Source organism: Mercenaria mercenaria, chromosome 14, assembly GCF_021730395.1.
Source record: "Mercenaria mercenaria strain notata chromosome 14, MADL_Memer_1, whole genome shotgun sequence".
Classification (NCBI taxonomy): Eukaryota; Metazoa; Mollusca; class Bivalvia; order Venerida; family Veneridae; genus Mercenaria; species Mercenaria mercenaria.
Window position 1 is genome coordinate 45,257,702 of NC_069374.1, and position 20,301 is coordinate 45,278,002.

The following is a 20,301-nucleotide window of genomic DNA, read 5'->3' on the forward strand; positions in this document are numbered from 1 at the left end:
TAAAAATCCCTCTAAGTATGTTAAAACATTAAATTTGTCCTGATAAGACAACTGGTTATGAAGCTCCCTCATTAGGTACAAAAGCTTGCTTGCATGTATTATGTTTCAAATCAATTTGCATGTCACAAATTATTGATTTGTCTACGGATTTCCATTAAGTAAAGAACCTGGTCTATATTGTTTTACTAAAAACGATGAGTTGTCAATACCGATTAAATAGCTTTTGTCTATAAAGACAATGCATGTCGTCTGCTAATGACGACTTCAACAAGAGTCTTTGTTTCTTTATTGACTTGGTAATCATTAATAACATCAAGAAATAAAACAATATATTTAGTTAATGGAACTTATATATATCTGCAAAAAGCTGATATTTGCATTTGGAACAGGAATTGGTCTGATCAAGTATTATTATACTAGTAAGGAGATTATTTAGAAACGTAGACAAATCCCAGTTAAATAATAGCAGACTCGGTTTGGTTGAGTCTTTCCTGAATTGTAATGAACAAAACCCGACAAACCCCCTTGCAAGTCCTTCTGGTATATCGTTCAATAGACTGCGTGATCCGCAAGAGAACCAGTAATTAAAATATTATTGATGGACTGTGTGGTTCGGAAGGACCAGTAATGGTAACCACATTGAATGCTCTGCATGATCTGAGAAGGACCAGTTATTATAATAACATTGAATGGACTGCGTAATCCGAAAGGACCAGTAATGGTAACCACATTGAATGCTCTGCATGATCTGAGAAGGACCAGTTATTATAATAACATTGAATGGACTGCGTAATCCGAAAGGATCTGTAATGATGGTAATATTGAAAGAACCGCGTGATCCGAAAGGACCAGTAATGATGGTAATATTGAAAGAACCGCGTGGTCCGAAAGGACCAGTTATAATGGTAATATTGAAAGAACCGCGTGATCCGAACGGACCGACCAGTAACGATAATAACATTGAATGCACTGCGTGATTCGAAAGGTTCAGTAATGACAATTTCATTGAATTAGCAGCGTGGTCAGAAAAGACAAGTAATGAAAATAACATTAAACGGACAAAATGATCCAAAAAGATCAGTAATTATAAATACCTATAAATGACCTGTATGATTCGAAAGAACCCTTAATTATGTTCACATTAGATAGAGTGCGTGATTCCAGAGGACCAGTAATGAAAATAAATTAAAATGAACTGCGAGATTCGAAAAGACCAGAAGTGATTATAACATCAAATGACGTGCATGATCCAAAAGGATCAGTAATAATGATAACAATGAATGAACAGCATGATCTGATAGGTCCAATGATTATAATGACATTGAATGGACAGCGTGGTAGCAAAGGACCAGAAATAATAATTTCATTGAACGGACTGTATGATCTGAAAGGACCAGTACATTTGTTTTTTGGATAATAATATTGAACGAAATGTATTATCCGAAAGGTCCGATAATTATGATAACATGAATGGACTGAGTGATTCGGAAGAACCGGCAAGTGCCTGATCCGCAAAGATCCATAAGGCCTTTTTATAATACTCAAAAATGATTTATTTGTAGAAATACGTAGTTTAATAACTTAATAAATATTAGATTGAATACAAATGCATATAATTATGTAAGCACCGATCTCTCCTATTCAGAAAACGCACACTGACCACAATTTGCTATATTTAAAATTTTAAAGTGTGCATTCTAAAGTAAAAGGTGTCGTTAGAAAGAGTATACGGAGATACTTCCGATTTGTAATTTTGTAAATGATGGAGGAATTAGTTAAAATGGAAATCGTCTTCCAGCCCTTTAGTTTAGTTAAGAGTCTTAATACAGAAACTATATTTTCTTTGCAACAGAGAAACAAACACTTGTTTGTATCGCATCGATATAACTATAAGGCGTGTACTATCCCATCCTCTGCTGCTCTTTCTTACGTTGAACTGTGCTTATACAAAATATCACATGTTTCATTATATTTTTACAGCTCTGCATATTTAAGGATCTAGGGAAAGATATTTAAGCTATATCTATATTACACAGTTATTATTTATTCGTAGAAAACCTTAGTTCTATAAACATAATAAACAACAAATTGAATGCAAATGCATATATGTAAACACTTACTTTCCTATTCAGAAAACGCACCAGAGCCATATTTGCTATATTCAACATGATGTTGCTCACAAACGCATATGTGTATTTTAATGCAAAGGGTGTCGTTGGAAAGAACATAAAATAAGCTTAACGGAAATACATTTGATTTGTCGCAAGGCAAAAGAGAAAGACAAGGTGAGAAACAAAGCTTTGCCAGAAGAGCGCATGCGCGCAGTGGAAACGGGCGGTTGTCCTCACGCAGTCATCCGCGAGGTAGGTCATTCGAGGAAAGAGAACTGGAAAGTCATATTATTATTATTATTATTATACCAGATTTATATAGCGCCCTTTTCATGATAAACACGTTCAAAGGCGCTTTACAGTAACTGCAGCCACACAGGGCGCGAAATCATCCTCTACTAGTACAGACACAGAGCGATCTGACCAGAGGGACAGAGTGAGACAAAGCCCCCACAGAGAGATCAGAAATCAGATACAGGCTTGTCCGGCTAACTTAGCCTAGCTCGTTGCGAACAGACAGCCTGGTTCTTTAACGTGCCCAGTGTATAGCACTGATACACGCAAGGATTGCCTGGGTTCCTGACCAGTACACCTCTAGCTGGGTGGGAAACACTGAAAAGCGTTTCTGAAAATTCCAGAGTAGCTGCCGGGGATCGAACCCCGACCTCAGGATTGGAAGGCCAGTGTGCAAACCACTGAGCTATCCGTCCATATCTGGCCCCCTGTATACAAAACATTTGCAGAAATTGAATTTTCAGCTAATAACTATTTTCAAACTACTATTCAGTATTGATGTTCAGTCTCAGTTGGAATTTAACCTAATTGATTTTAATATTTCAAACTCAAACTCAACTGAGACCGAAAAATGTTTTGTAAACACTGGGCAAGGACTGGTGTACAGTAATTAAACTAATTAAGATTATTTCCATTCTAAAACAAGATTAAATGGCAAAAGCTGGCTTGCATTTGCACTGGATTTACAACTTTAAAGACATGTGTTATTTTATCTGGCACTGTTGGACCTTCCTCTGTAAATAATTGAGAAATATAATGGGTTATCATAACAATACTTTCGTCTGCAATATTGTATACGGCTCGAGTTGGTTTTGCGAGGCCTATAATTTTAGATAAAGAAAATTAAAGTGAAAACTCGTTTGAAACGATCAACATTTTGACTCATGGAACAGCGAGACGCCTTTATTACGCCATTGCTGAAAGATTTTTTCTGTATCCGATGGGAGTTATAAATACAGGGTTTTGTATTCGTTGAATAAAATACTAGTATATTCTGTATTTGTGACAGAAAGTCAGTAGATATAACAGGTTGTATATCTAACACAACACTTTTATTAGAAGTTAAACAACAACATTGCAAAATACTTTTCTATTTTGTTAGAGGGAAAAAGGTAAACCTGTCCGCAAAGACTTTCATGACGTAATTAACACCTGATGAAGGGATAGGATACTTGCTGAATGGCTTGTGGTCATTGACATTTAGCATAAAATAATTGGCGATCAGCTCTTTGTATTAAACATTTAGTGTAACATATTTGGCATTTAGCATGAAGAATTTGGCATTTATAAGTTAGAATTGATTGGCGCTTTTTCATATTGATTTAAATTACTACACAATGAATTTGTTTCTTTTTTAGGATTTTTCGCTAAATCTAGAAGAGGTGAAAGAGTTGACACAAGAGTTCCATCCAGATCTCGTGATCACAGAATCTGGAGGAGATAATCTAGCAGCTAATTTCAGTCGAGAGCTGGCTGATTACATAATATACGTCATCGATGTTGCTGGAAAACTGCCTGGCGATTTGTTTGTCTTGGGTTTAACGCCGTTTTTCAACAGTATTTCAGTCATGCAACGACGGGTAGTTAACCTAACCGGTGTTCCTGGATTCTGTACCAGTACAAACCTGTTCTCGGCAAGTAACTGCCAACTTCCCCACATGAATCAGAGGTGGGAGACTAATGATTTCAGACACAATGTCGTTTATCAAATAGCCACGGAGAACATGCGCCCCGTCCGAAGATCGAACTCGCGACCCCGCGATCTGTAGACCGACGCTCTTACCTACTGAGCTAAGCTGGCCTGGCGAAGTTAGCCTTTAGCCTGCTAAGTTTCTAAAATGGACTAGTCCATCATTCATTTTGGGCAATACCGTCTATCATCCGAAAGGGTGTTCGCTGAATATTGACTGACTGAATAACGAACGTGCAGCCTGATCATGATCTGTACTGGTCGCAATGGCAGGATCACTTGCCACCAGAAGATTATAGTTTAGCTGTATCATAGTGGATTGATTAAAAAAAAATTTTTCCATTTTATTTAATGTTTAAAGATGTGACATTTTAAAAGAGTATACTGTCACTTTCATTTTATGGAAATGTATAAAGTATGCCAATACATGTATTAAGATGTGTCACGTTGTCGTGTACACAGTACATTGTATATGGTTTCTCTGGTCGTCATTTTGCATGTTATTTTTGATGTCGTAATTGCGTTGATGCAAAGAGAAATAAAATTTTTTTTTGAGAAACACTTATTTCTTTTTCATCTGATTCTGATAAGGTCTTTCAATCTTGTTATAAAGTTGTAAATAAATTTTACCTATTTTGTTTCTGTTTATTTCATCCATTTAAATAAGCTGCCTTATATGATAAATTTCCGGAATGGTTTATTTTAAAGGTGGCGATAAAGTACCACGGAAATGCGGACCCGGTATAACACAGAGTGATATGTTGGTGATAAACAAAACCGACCTTGCTGAGGCTGTAGGAGCGGACTTACAGGTGGGCAAGTATTACTTTGATCCAAGGTCTAAAGGCGAATTTCAAAACAAGAGCTTTTAGCATATTTTAGAAAACAGTTGAATAATCCGACTGCATTGTTTTGTAGCCATAAAGGCGAATGATTACCTTTTGTGCCTGGCAAAAGTAAAATGAGATTAAGAGGGTTATGATGTGTGCAGACTTTAATCATTGTCCTAGAAATCCTGTATGTTGAACTGTAGCCGCTGCGATTGTTGATCGACTTTTTGCATGTACTTAACTTTTTAATGATATGAGCGACCTGCAATTTTCATTGGACAGCCATGACCAGTATCCATATATCAGGGCGTTTAGGTTATGTCGAATCCTTGAGTAAACAGTTCATCTTGTGTTAATGTTTTAAGATTTATTATTGTTTCAAACGTAAGAAACTATTTTAAATGAACTTTCTGTCCTGTCCATTTGACCTGAATGTCAACTTCAGACTAGACTAGGACAGACGGTTAAATTGCATTTAAGCTGCGCAGAGCCGTGACATTCACACATTCCGTAACATCCTTACATACAAAACCTGGGACGCAAATCACGGGGAACAAACATTCCTTGACAGATTATTTATTGTTAAAGATCTATACTACCTATTCCGACCCCTTTGAAAATAAAAAGACAACATTGTTTTTGAATTACAATTCTACACTATCAGTAAACATCTTTACGGTTTTAACATCTTACAGGTCGTTAACCTACGAAGTTCATTGCTCACGAGTGGAGAGAATGTCTTTCAGTTTGGTATGTTTGTCATCAAAGTTTGAAACTCAAAGCAGTATTTGATTTCATACTTATAAAGATTGTTAATTTTTACCATACTGTAACACAGGTCGTTATCTCTTTTAGTCTTACAGTTATGAATTTCTAGCGTTACAATTTTTATAGTGAGACAACATTGCAAAAAGAGTATTTACAAAATCAGCTTATGAACTACAAACGTTATTCATACTATCTCTGAATTTTTTAATTATTGTATTGAAAAAGACGAACTGTTGTAAAAGCTTATTTAAATTGATTAATATATTGTCTATACGTAGGGCAGCAATTTTTTAATATACATCCGTTTGTTTGTCTACGAATAACGTCCATGCAGACATTTGCAGATATATTCAGTGGGTAATACTTTAGACATTTTGCTTTAAGGTGAAGAAGGTGTAATTCAGCGACGTCTGGCGGAACGCCAAACGTTACGCTTCGCAACGTCGCGTCATTACGTTCTATTAAGAAACAAAATGGCACCGAGCGATGCGGGAGGGCGATACACCGGACGTTTTTTTTTTTTGTTTTTTTTTTCATTCTCGACTGGATAATCTTGGTGGTTAAAGGTACCAAATAAAGACCAATAAAAAAATAAATCTTTAAAAAAGCTACACATTTTGAAATATACTACTAAACATTACAAAAGCCGTGCAAAATTCGTTTGAAGTCAAACATGTGCAGAAAAACGACATTTTTATATTTTCTTTGGCTGACATGGGTGGCTTTTTGTCCTACTTTCGTGTTTATCGCTTTTCCGTAATCGGGGATCACGTGATTTTAAAATTCATTCAAACGAATATCCCGTTTAAAGACGCACCACTTGCACAAAATAACTTTATTTTTTGTATTTTCTTGATGGTAGTTATACTTGATTTGCATGAAAAATATGAGATATACAAGATTTTTAGTTTCAAATTGACAGTGTCATATAGAAGATCTATATTCTTAATACTATGCTGAAAAAAGATTAACTGAATACATTTGCGTATGAAGTTTTGAAAACATTTTTTCCGGAAGGGCCTAAATTGTCCCCCCGAAAACTTGTAGTGTAGCTGTTTATTACCTGTATTATAAGAATGATTTTCATGAAGTTTTTGTGAGTTAAAAAATGTTGAATTCCCTATGTTTGTAAACATTATCGTTGGCGTTTGCATCTATTCATAAATTATGGCCTCGTTTCGGAGCATTCTTCCGGGGAAAAAACGAAGATTCGCGACGGGTTCGCAAGCAGTCGGAAAACATACTTAAATGTCTCTTCTATATGATAATGGGTACAGGCTTGAGAATTATGAAAGGCAAAATTCTTATATATTTTGAAGACTGCTGATGTGTGTAAATTTTATTTATCAATCAGACATTTTATATCATTGCTGTATAACATACAGCCATAGCAGTTATCAAGCGCATTGTCATAATAAAAATGAAAAATTATGAAAACCTTTAAAAGTTGAGGTTTGTGTTTTGTTTCGTATTGTAGGTAGAAATGATTTACCGACAATTTAACTGTTATTGTTTCCAAACTTCCTAACGGTATCTACTTGCTCAACATTTGTTACTGACAACATCTCTGTAGCAGGTTTGTTTAGATGCAGTAGTTCCAAAAGATAAATTATAGCAAAAGCAAGTAAATTGGCGGTCGCTCAGTCCCGAATGTGTTACAACTTTGCATGCTGCATATTATTCCTACATGGTTTCATGTCCCTATCATTTTTTAAAATAAATGTAACAAAAATCTTGAAGCACTTAATGAGATGCATGCGACACAATTTTATGTATATTTTCGACTACGTCAAGGGCCATAACACCGGTCTGACTGTGTGAGATCAAATTAAAACATTATATACTCAAATGGTAATACTGATAACAATCCTGTGAGGTTTGATTACTCTGGGCCATAACACCGGTCTGACTGTGTGAGATCAAATTAAAACATTATATACTCAAATGGTAATACTGATAACAATCCTGTAAGGTTTGATTACTCTGGGTCTATACTTTCTTAGATATGTCAGACACTATTTCGGACGGACTGACGGACGGATGGGCGAGGGGAACACTAATTGCCCCGACCAAACATAACTTGGATAGGACACATAAAAATATATATTTCATATTGTTACATTCTCTATGCAAAGAAATTTACCACCAGTTGCACCATATATTATACTTAAAACACTACTTGAAATATGTCCTAACATTTCATGCGAAAAAAAATGTACGGCTTTCTTTTCACCACGGAATACAATGAAAATTCAGATTATTTCCGACCGAATATTTGTATATGTACGTATATATACACTGGCTTAATTGTGTTTTGTCTCGCAATTGTACAATCTAAGTAGGTAACTTGAAAATTAACACATATGTTCACGTGATATCGACAACTATGAAATATAATGATTTGGAAATACAAGAATGAAAGTATGTTTTAGAAAATATTAGGTTTGTTAAAACGGAATGGCTAAATATTTATTTGCAAACAGCATACACAGTTTTAGTAATAAGACGTTTGCGTAACGTCAGAAAAAAGCGGGAAAATGCGCAACACCAAACGCCGCCCATAGCGCCATTTGAGACTTTATCATTTTTTGCGACTTCGTAGCTCGAAAACGAAGTCGGTAGTCAAGGACTTTTTTTTTTTCGTTATTTTGCTGAGAAATGCCTTTAAAATAATTGTGTAAATTTAAAAAAAAAAATCTATGGACCGGTAAATGCATGCTCCCAATTTATACAAGAAACGTCATTTCCGTAGAGGTCAGATTTTGGAACAACACATGCTAAGATTTATGGTTACAACTTAATTAATCGGAAAGAGTCAGCCTCAAACTTATCACTTAACAAGTCAGTGTCGCTGCGGGCTAACATTTATCTAGTAGACGTGTATTTCATTGATTTATCTAATGATTTTCTTATGATTTTTTATGTTTAAAAAATGCACGAGAAAATGGGGGTAGGGTAAAATTTATGACAATACTGCGAAAACGAAGTCGGTGACCCCTGATTTTTATTTGCTCATTTTACAGTAAAATAAATTTATAAGATAATATTAGTTCTTTAAAAAAATCTATGGACCAGTTTTTGAACACTACTTAGTCATTCAGCACGAAAATAATAATTTCATAGAAAGATTTCGGCATGATTTTTGCATAAAATAAGCATTTCTTCAGCGAATAGCGGGAGTATGTATTTGAAAATTACATCACCGTGTAGGTTTCGACTAGCACATTATATAAAATGGAACAAAAATACTTTTTAAATAAAATAACTGCCCCGAGACTAAATTAATCGCCAGGAAAACGGCAACGTCACAACTATTTCCGACTAGGCTTAAAGGTGAATTTTCGACGTCATTTGCGTAAAAGTGTGCATTTGATCTTTTCAATAATTGTACATCGGGTGAAGATCAACTTTTGCTGTTATCTACGTATGCTATCAAGGATGTAACTTGTTTTTGAAAATCCCACTCATTACACCTTCTTCACCTTAATTAATTTCTCAGGTAAACTCTAGGTGAATCGATGTTAATTTCACAAAATCTATAACTGAATATTATTGACGATTCAAGCATTCCCGTCAACCTGAATCTGTGACTCTGAATTTTTATTCAAGGTGATGGATAGAGATGCAAAAAGTTATGCGACAAGATGGTCCTACGATATTTGCAGAGGCAAAGTACATGGTCGGTGTACCGGAAATAGCAAGCCTCATTCTGGAAGCGAGACAGGAAGCTACACAAAATGGCGCATGATTACAGAAACTATTCAGACTATTTCAAATTATGAAAATCACAGACAAAGAAAACGTGATTTTTCAGTATGCAGTTCTACTCTCGGATGTAGGATAAACGGCGATATGATTACAAAAGACAAAATTCATTGATAAGTTCTGTACAAAATGCTCATGCTTGCCTGCATTATAATATCGTTGATAAAGCTGCAAATATTTTCTTTTTTTATGATGTGTGAGTGGATATATCTTTTAAATATTTAAAAAAAACACCAAAAAAAAAAACAACAACAACAGAAGATATATTGAAGATCTCTCTGTTCATACACAGGACGCATTCGAAATAAAACAACTTGTAGACGCTTTATACCAATGTATGTTTATAATAAATGAGCTGCTACATGTTATGATACTCTCTTGGGTTATACAAACACTATTATCAGTTTGAAGTATACACATTTGAAAACAAACTACTCATTTTTGTGTAGCTATGTGGTATCTATGGCCACTCTACCACGTGATACTATAAAGGTTTGTTGGACGTGGTAACCTCTGTTATATGTAGACCACCTGTACAATTCTGCGTGGCAGTCTGTGACAGATAGAAAATACAACACTTTATTACAGTAAATATCTTGCTAGATCTTGGCAAGACGTACAGCTGTTTCATCAGGCTTATTTCGAAGACCTGTCTAAACCCTCGAGTGCTTCTGAGCAAAATCTTGAAATGGGCAAGGACAAGACGACAATCGTCTCTAAACACCGTTTTATAACTTAAGACCCTAACGCAAGCAAAAAGTAATAGTAACAAAAGAAATATGTATTAAGAAAACGGGAACAGTACACAAGTGTGTGATGTCCGTATGTCCATGTTCAAAAACCCGCAGAGATTACGGATTCACTTTCTCAACTGGGATATTGTTTTTCAGTTAATTTGGCTCGTGTGATTCAGAACATCACAAACCAAGCCAAGACTACAGATAAACCTATCTGTTTTTTCAAATAAATGGACTAGGGGGAATTCTTAAAGTTGCAAACATTAGACCCCGACGGAAATGAATAAACTAGATGCAATTTGGCAGGAGCAACAGTTTCATCATTCATTTTTGATTTAGCGCCAGTACCGGGGTCCTGTCGCAAGCGTTTTGTGTTTATTTCAAAGCTTACTATGTCTGTATTTCACAAAATAAAGTTACTGCCATTTTAGTCGAGCCCGCTTGCGGTGAGTTCGATATAGTCGCCACTTTCGGTGTATGCGTGCGTCCGTCCGATTTTGTCCGGACTATAATTTTGACATGCATGGACCAATCTTGTTTATATTTGGCATGAATGTTTAACTCAACGAAAAGGCGTTTCATGCGAAAACTCAATGATCGTATCACAAAGGTCAATGTCACTGTTGGAGGTCAAAGGTCAAATTAAAGTTTGTCCAGAGCATTTCTTCTTCAGGCATGGTGGGATTTTGATGTAACTTGGCATAAGTGTTCACCATTATGAGACGGAATGTCATGCGCAAGAACCAGGTCCAAAGATCCAAGGTCAAGGTCACACTTGACAGTTAGCTGGCTCGTCATTCTACCCATGGACATACTTGTTTCTATGTAGTTGTAGAAAGATTAAAAATACTCACATGTATAACCTGTTGATTACATGTGAGTAAGATACCGGCTGCATGTTGGTAGGTTGACTACGTATTATACATGGCATTAACGATAAACACATCTGCCTAATATATAATGCGTATGTGTAATAAGAGTTTTATTAAAAACACATCTGACAGTACAGATTTCTTCATAGATTTTTCTTATTTCATGAGTTGTACAAATGAATTAAAAACTTGTAAGAAGTATATATCATCTTTAGTTTTCAAATCAATGTAGGCTCTATTTTTTCAAATGCAAAACTGTCAAAGGTATGAACAATATCTAATCTCCTTAGAAAAATTTCTCCTAACTTTCTGTGAGATGCTTAAAGGAGCTCTTATCTAAAGATTAAAGCAGATTTGACAAAAATAGAAACACAAAAATGGTAAAACAATACAATATGAAAGCTGAAAATAGTGATAGGTCACAGGGCTCATTTGTAAGGAAAACACTTCTTGTTCTATATAAAGCTTTAATTGCCAAATAAATTGGTTTGTGACCGTCAAAATTTGACAAAAATACTACTTTTTACCACGTCTTCTTATTATAATGATATAAATCTGGTCTGTTACAAAGCATTCATGTAAGAAATTATAAAATTATCAAATATTTTATGTGATTGAAAACCAGCGCAGGCTGGTCTGGATCCATGCTGGTCGCAAAGCCACTATGTTTGTTTTCTCATGGCGCGGCTAATTATCAACTTACTTTGATCCCTCTCAACCATAAAGCCGGATCTGGTGCGGAACAAAAGGCCATCACAGCGGCATCAGCGTCGTGGTTCACGTTGCCTGGACATTTCAAGGAGCTGTGTATACCAACGTTTTTCTTGTATGCAATGTCAGTGAAAAGGGCAAGTTTGTTGCATTGGGATGGTCGTGCAGTCGTTGTTATAACTAAAGAATTGTAAATATCTAAATTCAGCACGTTTTCATAAGAAAAAATTGTCACAAAATACTGACAAAATACATTGTTCTTTCGTTGACCATTTGAGAACTGGACCTCGTTTACCTATATTTTTTTAACGCTGGGGCTATTTGAAGATTGATATATCTCAAAACGCCATAGAATTTCGCGAATGTCTACCAAACAACTAAACACCAACTTCTTTACCGGTACAGTGGACACTGCCACCACGTATAAAGTCAGCTGAATTTTATTTTCATCATTTTATGTTGTACAAAGTTTTCATCTCAGTAGTTAACGTTTCGCCATGTTAGAATCACATGATTGCACTATCGTCATGTGATTTGTTTGGAGGCAGTGATGTTTGTTTGACAATATTCCTGCGCGGAGATTGCCTTAGAACGTATGAACATACTATCTTCATAGTTTTTCAAAGAAAATGGTAATGGCGTACTCATGTATAAACCTGAATGCTCTTGTGTCACTTCCAATACCCTTCACTTTGCGACAACATTCCGAAAGTAAAAGGTTTCAATTATTTAGTTACACGTATGCAACTTTTTAAACCATTGTGTCTTATTTGACGTTAATACCTGGTGATAATGCAGAACTGGTAGAAACGCAGCGGTGTGGTACTGCTGCTGGTAAATTAAATACAGTTTGCAATCCCCATGGTACGTTTCCGATCGGGATGGAGTGAATGCTGGGGCGCTCGTATATTGGCAAATCGTTGTGCTGCGTGCAGACACACTGTTGCTGAGAGTGGACTGTAGATGGGTATTTGTGTGCTGGTGTTGTGTTATCTGGTTGACCTGTTGTAGAACTTGTCCGTTTCAGTGCTACCAAAATAGTAAAATATGTGCAGATTGTGTTGTAGTAATCCATTTGTTTGTTGAGAACTGCAACCAACAGAACAGTCACCATTTTTGTACGAATTTATAATATGACATGATTAATGGTGGATATGGGTTTGGCATCTTTGTACATTATCTTTAAGGACAAGTAAATAAAATCTTAAAACCAGATTTTAGCTACTAGATTTATGCTTGCAATATTTTAGAAATAAAATGATTCGGTATTCAGTCATAAATTTATTAATAGAGATAAACCGTATACTTATTACTTGCCCATCACAAACAGACTCAACCAAATCATGTTTGTTTTTTATCTTGATTTGTTGCATGCCATGTTTCCAAAGGATCTGCTTGTTTATTATAAAACCATGCATTTACATATAAGCCCGCAGATTCGGATTCCGATCGAGGCGCTGTTACGGCACAAACTAATGGTCGCATTACAATTTTTCATTCACTACCAAAATTCAGCCAACGTTTGGTAATGACTACCAAAATGCACTTCAAGATGTATGTTGCAAGATTTCATTGAATTCAACGTACTTCGTTATTTGTACTACCTTCTTGAATGATTCATAAGAGGTTTGAGGATCCCCTCTTCAATTTTATACCCTTCAGATTATACTTACTATACTCAGACGTTGTATTTTTTATTGTATTGTGTTATAAAGCAGCATACGGAACTTTACATACAAAAGAAAACAAAAACAATCACCTAATTATATTAAACTTGCACTGAAAACTACAGAGATAAGCTATAATTCTGGACGAACTCGGAGAAACAATTTGCTATCAGACTTTTATGATAACCCATAAAGGAATGACGATAGAATACGTAAGTCCCGCGCCGTTTCCGGACTAGACGGACCATGGTTATTTTCATTACATATGTATATGTGAGTTGTATCATAGTTTTCAGTGTGGCTGTATGCATGACATAGTGAATGTATACACGACATTGTGGATAACTGAATGACATAGTGGATGTATTCGTGACTTTGTAAATGTGTACATGCATATACATGACACTGTGGATGAATAAATGACATTGTGAATGTATATATGTCGTTGTGGATGAATAAGGCCTATGACCACAGTTATTTCTACTGTATGTTGAATATAGGTTCTGGACACTCCGGGCAATTTTGTATGCATTCCAACCCCCATAAAAATACCTGAACATAAAAATTCCAGTCACAGTAAACATTGGGCTGACCTGCTCTTTTTTCCACCATTTTGAACCAAATCACATGCGTATGAAGACTACTCTCTAGATGGCCGCAAACAGGCAAAACAGGCCCTATCAAAAAGTCATGTTATGCATATTCTGACATTCTCATTTTGTCAAATTGTACATTGACCTACTATTCCACATTCGTGACAAAATCCAGATATATGTAAACTGAACGTAGGATTTTTTCACATTTTTCAAGTGCATGTATACTTTTAACTCAAACTGAAGCAATTTCAGCAAATGTAATGATTAATCTAAATATTTACGAAATTTCTATGCCTACCACCCATTCCTGTAGATTGAAAAATAACAAAAATATTGACAATTTACTTTCTGACATTTTCCATTATATCAGGCCTAAGACCACAGTTATTTCTACTATATGTTCTATATAGGCTCTGGACACTGTTGCAATTTTGCATGCATTCCAGCCCCAATCTGAACTCAAAAGAACTATTCAAGAGAAAAAATTCCAACCACAGTAAACCGGGCTGGCCGGCTCTTTTTTTCCACCATTTTGAACTAAATCACATGCGTATAAAGAATACTCTCTAGATGGCCGCAAACAAGCAAAACTGGCCCTATCAAAAAGTCATGTTATGCATATTCTGACATTCTCATTCTGTCAAATTGTACATGTACCTACCATTTCATATCTTCCTTATTAAATCATGCCATTTATTGCAGGTCTTTCACTCCACAATTCACCAATATTCACCATCAAACATAGAAACTATTTTCCGCGTAACCACTTTCGTATTGTGGTCAACCAAGAGCAAATAACTGTGATCTTGTACCATAAAATCTTAAGTGGCAGGAGTCAGTTAGTTTCGCATTTGGCCCGGATACGTTTTTTAACTATTAAAAATATATAGACGTACTTTAATGGCATTGATATCAAACTGGTTATTTACAATGTTTAAGGAACTAAGGATAACTGCGTACGAGTTACTATAGTGTAATATAAATATATTCCTAGCTCTGTGTAGACGACCGTGTCTAAAATCTTACCTGAGGTAACGGCAGTCAGACGAAACGGAAACTGTCATCCATCCATCATTCCAGCCAGCCAGCCAGCCATCCAGATTCAGCTCAAATCTGCGGAAAAAGTAAACAGATGATACAGTGCAGGTCGCACAATTTGGGCATTTTTGAGCCTTTTTTGCCTCAAGATTTAGTGTCCTGAAAACGGAGTTTTACTCGTTTTTATCATACAAAAAAAAAAAAAAAAAAAAAACGGAAACGGCAAACTGAAAATGTCAAATAATGAAGAGCTAAATATATCTCATTAGTTCCCTAGAACCCTAGAATTTCACAAAAAAATGTTGTTGTTTTTTTTATTTTCTTCCCTCTGGAATGAGCGCAGCCTTGTGGGATTTTCAAATTTATTGTAACTATTAAATTGGCCGGATATATTACAGAAAAAAAAATTGTTAAACATTTACCTATCTCTTTTGTAACATATCACTATCGGTATCTTATGATGATTTCTGCACAATACATTCTGTACATTACATTCAGCTATACCGAATAATATAAAGAATCATTATATTTGTAGATATATTTGGTTACATACACTGGTTAGGGCAGGGTTTCTATACGTTGCATATGAAAACTAAAAGATATGGTGCTGGGTGATTACTTAGAGCTTTAACAAAGCTTATCCGCATAGGACTCAACGTAAATGAGCACCTCACACGATACTGAAAGCCTTAGTAGTTCGGGCTGCTGCTATGACCTGAGATATATGTCAGTGGTCAGTTCTTTTCAGCCTTCCCAAAGCTCATCGGTATACGAGTCAAGGCAGAAACGAAAATCGCATTACAAGTGTGTTTCAATATCGGGCTACAGTGTCTTATGTGTTTGTCCCTCCCTAATATTGAAGGAATACATTGGAAGTTAGTGTTCTGATCTACAATTTAAGGGATTACATGGCCGATTCGGTGCACTGGTTATGGCAGGGTGACGGTATCAATTTGGGGTAAAATCATATATTTACAGAGCAAATGTTTACTATACGTTGCATATGAAAACTAAAAGATATGGGGCTGGGTGATTACTTAGAGCTTTCGCAAAGCTTATCCGCATAGGACTAAACGTAAATGAGCACCTCACACGATACTGAAAGCCTTAGTAATTCGGGCTGCTGCTATGACCTGAGAAATATGTCAGTGGGCAGTTCTTTTCAGCCTTCCCAAAGCGCATCGGTATACGAGTCAAGGCAGGAACGAAAATCGCATTACAAGTATGTTCTTATATCGGGATACAGCTGCTTATGTGCTTGTTCCCCCATCATATTGAAGGTGTACCTTTGAAGATAATGTTCAAATCTAGAATTTGAGGGGTTACATGGCCGATTCGGTGCACTGGTTAGGCCAGGGTGACGGTATCATTTCGGGGTAAAATCATATATTGACAGAGCAAATGTTTTCTATACGTTGCATATGAAAACTAAAAGATATGGTGCTGGGTTATTACTTAGAGATTTCACAAAGCTTATCCGCATAGGACTCAACGTAAATGAGCGTCTCACACGATACTGAAAACCTTAGTAATTCGGCCTGCTGCTATGACATGAGATATATCTCAGTGGTCAATTCTTTTCAGCCTTCCCAAAGCGCATTGGTATACGAGTCAAGGCAGAAACGAAAATCGCATTACAAGTGTGTTTTAATATCGGGTTGCAGTGGCTTATGTGTTTGCATCTTCCTAAAATTGAACGTATACCTTTAAAGTTAATGCTCTGGTCTACAATTTGAGGGGTTACATGGCCGATTCGGTGCACTGGTTAGGCCAGGGTGACGGTATCATTTCGGGGTAAAATCATATATTGACAGAGCAAGTGTTTTCTATACGTTGCATATGAAAACTAAAAGATATGGTGCTGGGTTTTTACTTAGAGATTTCACAAAGCTTATCCGCATAGGACTCAACGTAAATGAGCACCTCACACGATACTGAAAGTCTTAGTAATTCGGGCTGCTGCTATGACCTGAGATATATGTCAGTGGTCAGTTCTTTTCAGCCTTTCCAAAGCGCATCGGTATACGAGTCAAGGCAGGAACGAAAATCGCATTACAAGTGTGTTTTAATATCGGGCTACAGTGTCTTATTTGTTTGTCCCTCCCTAATACTGAAGGAATACATTTGAAGTTATTGTTCTGATCTACAATTTGAGGGGTTATATGGCCGATTCGGTGCACTGGTTAGGGCAGGGTGACGGTATCAATTTGGGATAAAATATATTTACAGAGCAAGTGTTTTCTATATGTTGCATTTGAAAACAAAAATATATGGTGCTGGGTGATTACATAGAGCTTTCAAAAAGCTTATCCGGATAGGACTCAACGTAAATGAGCACCTCACACGATACTGAAAGCCTTAGTAATTCGGGCTGCTGCTCTTACATGATATATATGACAATGGTCATTTCTTTTCAGCTTTCCCAAAGCGCATCGGTATACGAGTCAAGGCAGGAACAAAAATCGAATTACAAGTGTGTTTTAATATCGGGTTACAGTGGCTTATCTGTTTGTCACTCCCTAATATCGAAGGTATATCCTTGAAGTTAATGCTCTGGTCTACAATTTGAGGGGTTACATGGCCGATTCGGTGCACTGGTTAGGGCAGGGTGACAGTATCATTTCGGGGTAAAATCATATAATGACAGAGCAAGTGTTTTCTATACGATGCGTATGAAAACTAAAAGATATGGTGCTGGGTTTTTACTTAGAAATTTCACAAAGCTTATCCGCATAGGACTCAACGTAAATGAGCACCTCACACGATACTGAAAGCCGTAGTAATTCGGGCTGCTGCTATGACCTGAGATATATGTCAGTGGTCAGTTATTTTCAGCCTTCCCAAAGCGCATCGGTATACGAGTCAAGGCAGAAACGAAAATCGCATAACAAGTGTGTTTCAATATCACGCTACAGTGTCTTATGTGTTTGTCCCTCCCTAATATTGAAGGAATACATTTGAAGTTATTGTTCTCATCTACAGTTTGAGGAGTTACATGGCCGATTCGGTGCACTGGTTAGGGCAGGGTGACGGTATCAATTCGGGATAGAATATATTTACAGAACAAGTTTTTTCTATACGTTGCATGTGAAAACGTAAGGATATGGTGCTGGGTGATTACATAGAGCTTTCAAAAAGCTTATCCGCATAGGACTCAACGTAAATGAGCACCTCACACGATACTGAAAGCCTTAGTAATTCGGGCTGCTGCTATTACCTGAGATATATGTCAGTGGTCATTTCTTTTCAGCCTTCCCAAAGCGCATTGGTATAAGACTCAAGGCAGGAACGAAAATCGTATTACAAGTGTGTTTTAATATCGGGCTACAGTGGCTTATGTGTTTGTTTCTCTCTAATATTGAAGGTATACCGTTAAAGTCAATGTTCGGTTCTACTATTTGAGGGGTTAGATGGCAAATTCGGTGCACTGGTTAGGACAGAGTGACGGTATCATTTCGGGGTAAAATCATATATTTACAGTGCAAATGTTTTCTATACGTTGCATATGAAAACTAAAAGATATAGTGCTTAGTGATTACTTAGAGGTTTCGTAAAGATTATCCTCATAGGACTCAACGTAAATGAGCACCTCACACGATACTGAAAGCCTTAGTAATTCGGGCTGCTGCTATGACCTGAGATATATGTCAGTGGTCAGTTCTTTTCAGCCTTCCCAACACGTATCGGTAAACGAGTAAAGGCAGGAACGAAAATCGCATTACAAGTGTGTTTTAATATCGCCCTACAGTGTCTTATGTGTATGTCCCTCCCTAATATTGAAGATATATATTTGAAGTTAATGTTCTGATCTACAATTTGAGGGTTAAATGGCCGATACGGTGCACTGGTTAGGGCATGGTGACGGTATCAATTCGGGTTGAAATCATATATTTACAGAGCAAATGTTTTCTATACGTTGCATATGAAAACTAAAAGATATACTGCTTGGTGATTACTTAGAGCTTTCGTAAAGATTATCCTCATAGGACTCAACGTAAATGAGCACATCACACGATACTGAAAACCTTTGTAATTCGGGCTGCTGCTATGACATGAGATATATCTCAGTGGTCAATTCTTTTCAGCCTTCCCAAAGTGCATCGGTATACGAGTGAAGGCAGGAACGAACATCGCATTACAAGTGTGTTTTAATATCGTAATACAATGGCTTATGTGTTTGTCACTCACAAATATTGAAGGTATACCTTTGACGTTAATGACCAGATCTACAATTTGAGGGGTTACATGGCCGATTCGGTGCACTGGTTGGGGCAGGGTTACGGTATCAATTCGGGGTGAAATTATATATTTACACAGCAAATGTTTTCTATACGTTGCATATAAAATTAAATATATAGTGCTGGGTTATTACTTAGAGCTTTCACAAAGCTTATCCGCATAGGACTCAACGTAAATGAGCACCTCACATGATACTGAAAGCCTTAGTAATTTGGGCTGCTGCTGAAACCTGAGATATATGTCAGTGGTCAGTTCTTTTCAGCCTTCCCATAGCGCATAGGTATACGAGTCAAGGCATGAACGAAAATCGCCTTACAAGTGTGTTTAATTATAGGACTACAGTGGCTTATGTTTTGTCATTCCCTAATATTGAAGGCATACCTTTGAAGGTAATGTTCTGATCTACAATTTGAGGGGATACATGGCCGATTCGGTGCACTGGTTAGGGCAGGGTGACGGTATCAATTCGGGGTAAAATCATTTATTTACAGAGCGAATGTTTTCTATACGTTGCATATGAAAACTAAAAGATATGATGCAGGGTTATTAATTAGAGCATTCACAAAGCTTATCCGCATCAGACTCAACGTAAATGAGCACCTCACAGGATGCTGAAAGCCGTAGTAATTCGGGCTGCTGTTATGGCCTGAGATATATGTCAGTGGTCAGTTCTTTTCAGCCTTCCCAAAGTGCATTGGTATACGAGTCAAGGCAGGAACGAAAATCGCCTTACAAGTGTGTTTTAATATCGTAATACAGTGGCTTATGTGTTTGTCCCTCACAAATATTGGATGTATACCTTTGAAGTTAATGTCCTGATCTAGAATTTGAGAGGTTACATGGCCGATTCGGTGCACTGGTTAGGGCAGGGTGACGGTATCAATTTGGGGTGAAATCATATATTTACATGGCAAATGTTTTCTATACGTTGCATATGAAAACTAAAAGTTATGGTGCTGGGTGATTTCTTAGAGCTTTCACGA

General features: G+C 36.6%; 1 protein-coding gene across 4 annotated transcripts in view; it reads left to right on the forward strand.

The window, feature by feature from the left end:
* The window catches only part of LOC123527475 (uncharacterized), a 577,437-nt gene that overhangs the window by 466,914 nt on the left and 90,222 nt on the right, over nt 1-20,301 (forward strand). The gene's annotated exons all lie outside the window — the stretch shown is intronic.